General features: G+C 52.9%; 1 non-coding gene across 1 annotated transcript; it reads right to left on the minus strand.

Annotated features, from left to right (window-relative positions):
- Window positions 1–75: 75 nt before the first annotated feature.
- On the minus strand, window positions 76–239 carry LOC121870159. The gene has a single exon (XR_006089666.1). It is a non-coding gene; the product is annotated as a 5.8S ribosomal RNA (ribosomal RNA).
- Window positions 240–4,253: the final 4,014 nt, after the last annotated feature.

Consider the following 4,253-nt stretch of genomic DNA (forward strand, 5'->3'; position numbering starts at 1 on the left):
CGGTTCGGGTTACCCTCGTGTCGGGGAGACAGTCAGCAGGCACCGAACTCGCAGCAACCGATGGATGTATATTTCCGACCCTCGTAGAGGAGTGGCGGCGACAAGCTCATATGGCTGCCGCCGCCGCAATATGCGTTCAACTTGTCGATGTATCTGGTATTCTTGCGATTCACATACCGACACGCAGTTTGCTGCGGTCTTCATCGACCCACGAGCCGAGTGATCCCCCGTTAAGAGTTGTGTATTTGCCATTTGGTCTTTTTGCGACTAACCATCACAGGTCGAGTCTCAATGAAAGGGTTTGACAGACATAGCCCAAGTTTGTGGTTTGGGTTTGGCCGGACGGCTTGTTGTTGTTTTTTGACACTTGAATTTCACTCTTTTGGGTCAAGAGGCTTATTCGCCGGTAGTAAGGAACGGACGGGCAGCCGTCCAAAGCCCCGTCCGTCCTCCTCCTCCGGTCTTCGCGCTCTCGCCCGAGTGTGGTCCACCTACAGCGTGGTGGTACCTATTTTTGGTGCGGGGGCCGGGATTGTCCTCTTTCGCTGCTGGAGTTGCCAGAGCAGAGCCCGAGACCGCCCAAATCAGGAGAGTAGTAGTAGTTTTAAGAGCGCCCCGTTCTCTTTCTCTCTGTTAATGATCCTTCCGCAGGTTCACCTACGGAAACCTTGTTACGACTTTTACTTCCTCTAAATGATCAAGTTTGGACATCTTTCCGTCAGCTCGAGGCGACGACCCCAGAAAACCCTCGCGGGCAACGGGGCCGACAATCCCAGAGCGCCAGTCCGAAGGCCTCACTAAATCATTGTCGGTGAAATGGCGGCAGGCGGGTGTGTACAAGGGCAGGGACGTAGTCGCGCAAGCTGACTTACTTGCTGGGAATTCCTCGTTCATAGAAACAATTGCAAGCTAATCCTATCAAAGGCTTTGAACGGGTTACCGCTCACTCTCGGAGGAAAACTCGTTGATCCTTATGGCAGCGTCACGGCTTAGAACATCTAAGGGCATCACAGACCTGTTATTGCTCAATCTCGTGCGGCTAAGGTACGCTTATCCCTCTAAGAAGAAGTTGCGAACTGGTTGCCATTTTCTGGGAATCAAGTGGTGACTTCTTAGTAGGCCAGAGTCTCGTTCGTTATCAGGAATTAACCAGACAAATCGGCTCACCAACTAAGAACGGCCATGCACCACCACCCACCGAATCGAGAAAGAGCTCTCAATCTGTCAATCCTTCCGGTGTCTGGGCCTGGTGAGGTTTCCCGTGTTGAGTCAAATTAAGCCGCAGGCTCCACTCCTGGTGGTGCCCTTCCGTCAATTCCTTTAAGTTTCAGCTTTGCAACCATACTTCCCCCGGAACCCAAAGACTTTGGTTTCCCGGAAGCTGCCCGCCAGGTCATGGGAATAACGCCGGCGGATCGCTAGTTGGCATCGTTTATGGTTAGAACTAGGGCGGTATCTGATCGCCTTCAGACCTCTAACTTTCGTTCTTGATTAATGAAAACATCATGGCAAATGCTTTCGCAATGGTTCGTCTTGCGACGGTCAAATTTCACACTCTAAGCGTCGCAATACGAATGCCCCGCCTGTTCGATTAGTCATTACCTCTGGTTCCGAAACCAACAAAATAGAACCGAGTCTATTCCATTGATATTCCATGCATCACCATTCGGGCCATTCAAATAGCCTGCTCTGAGCACTCTAATTTTTTCAAAGTAAACTCTCCGGCCACTCGGGACACTCGACAAAGAGCATCCCGTGCGAGCCGGCAGGGCGGCTGTTCGGAGCGTGACAGTAAACACCGGGCGGTGCACCGTCAGTCCGGAACTGAGATCCAACTACGAGCTTTTTAACCGCAACAACTTTAATATACGCTATTGGAGCTGGAATTACCGCGGCTGCTGGCACCAGACTTGCCCTCCAATGGATACTCGTTAAAGGATTTAAAGTGTACTCATTCCGATTGCGAGGCCTCGGATGAGACTCACATCGTTATTTTTCGTCACTACCTCCCCGTGCCGGGAGTGGGTAATTTGCGTGCCTGCTGCCTTCCTTAGATGTGGTAGCCGTTTCTCAGGCTCCCTCTCCGGAATCGAACCCTGATTCCCCGTTACCCGTTATAGCCATTGTAGGCGCATAACCTACAATCGAAAGCTGATAAGGCAGACACTTGAAAGAAGCGGCGCCGGTGCGGAGACCGTGCGCTCAGCCCGAAGTTATTCAGATTCACCACAGGTGGGTTACGGACCGGGGCCCGACCAGTTTTGAACTAATAAAAGCGCTCTTCCCTTGCGGTCAGAGACCAATTGCATGTATTAGCTCTAGAATTGCCACAGTTATCCAAGTAAGTGGGTTTACAGATCCAATGAAACATAGCTGATTTAATGAGCCATTCGCGGTTTCGCCTTAAATCGGCTTGTACTTACACATGCATGGCTTAATCTTTGAGACAAGCATATGACTACTGGCAGGATCAACCAGGTAGCTGCTGCTGTTGGCGGCGCCTATCACGGCGGCCAAAATAGTGAGATTGAGAGAGAGGCAGAAGACATTGGGCGAGGGACCGCACGTTGGCCTTAGAGAAATAGCAAACCAGATGATCAGATCTAACTGCACCTTCTCTTGCTATCCTCGGCGCCGGCAGCGCCACCGTGTGTGCCAATCTCCTCCCTTATCCGCTCCTCTTTGCCCCAGCTCCAGCGAGGCAGCCGACATTGGGCGAGGGACCGCACGTTGGCGAATCTCCTCCCTTATCCGCTCCTCTTCTCTTTGCCCCAGCGAGGCAGAAGACATTGGGCGAGGGACCGCACGTTGGCCTTAGAGAAATAGCAAACCAGATGATCAGATCAAACTGCACCTTCTCTCGCTATCCTCGGCGCCGGCAGCGCCACCGTGTGTGCCAATCTCCTCCCTTATCCTCTCCTCTTCTCTTTGCCCCAGCGAGGCAGCCGACATTGGGCGAGGGACCGCACGTTGGCCTTAGAGAAATAGCAAACCAGATGATCAGATCAAACTGCACCTTCTCTTGCTATCCTCGGCGCCGGCAGCGCCACCGTGTGTGCCAATCTCCTCCCTTATCCGCTCCTCTCCTCTTTACCCAGCTCCAGCGAGGCAGCCGACATTGGGCGAGGGACCGCACGTTGGCCAATCTCCTCCCTTATCCGCTCCTCTTCTCTTCTCTTTGCCCCAGCGAGGCATAAGACATTGGGCGAGGGACCGCACATTGGCCCATCTCCTCCTCTCTCTCTTTCTCTTACTGTTTGTGGGGCGTGGGCTCATGAGCGCCATCGTCGCCCAATATTGGTTAGGTTGTGTATTTCACGGGTGGGAACCGCCATCATCGTTGTTAGGTGATGGGGTAACCCAACGTGTGCTTTGACGAGTTTTGGCTGCTAAACTCTCTTTTTAGTATACTCGGCTCCCAGACTGCGCCCTGGTCGTGTTGAACCATGAGCGTTGTCTATGCACATTTAGGGTAGCCGTTTGCGCGTGGAATAGTGCAATGAATCTCGGTCAAGAGACGGTTGGGCGCTGCATTGAAGGCCGGCACAGACGCTAAGACTGGGTGATCAGCCAACGCAAGTCCGCTAAGTTGGGCAGACAGCAAGGCGAAGGGGAGCCCCGTTCCGGACTGAAAGGCCGCAGCATATGCTGTGACGGAAACTAGTAGGGTGGCGACGTGTGCGCCGAGAGAGAGAGAGACGGAGTAAATAATGTCCAAACGGAAGAGAGACCTGGCAAGTGTAATTGATAGAGCGCGAGCCTACTCGCCATAAGCCCGCTCCACTGCCATTCCTCTGATCCAATGAGACTAAAATCTCTCTCTCTCTCTTCTGCTCCAGCCATTGCAGGGCAGGGAAGCGACGGCAATTTTGGTTGTTGTTTTTGAATGCCGCGCTTTGCTTCGCAGAGGCGCCGAAGCGCTCCGCTGGGGGGCGGAAGATATTTCACACCGAATATGTGTGTGAAGGCACCCTCTCCCCTTAATATAGTGAAATAGTGCAATCCAGCATACAAGGTCGGACGATAGGACATTCACCGTACCGCACCTCGAGAGTGGATGTTGGGTAAGGTTAAAACCGGACTGTTCGCAGACAGCCGAATAACCCGGTTCCGGACTAATTGGTGGATGCAACATCATGATGATGCTGCTGCTGTCGCGGAAACCGCAGTGGCGACGTGAGAGAGTAATAATGTTCAATAGGGAGAGCGACCTGGCTAGTGTAATTGATAGATCGCGAGCCTACTCGCCATTA

Source organism: Homarus americanus, unplaced genomic scaffold (assembly GCF_018991925.1).
Source record: "Homarus americanus isolate GMGI-L3 unplaced genomic scaffold, GMGI_Hamer_2.0 scaffold20011, whole genome shotgun sequence".
In the NCBI taxonomy this organism is placed as follows: domain Eukaryota; kingdom Metazoa; phylum Arthropoda; class Malacostraca; order Decapoda; family Nephropidae; genus Homarus; species Homarus americanus.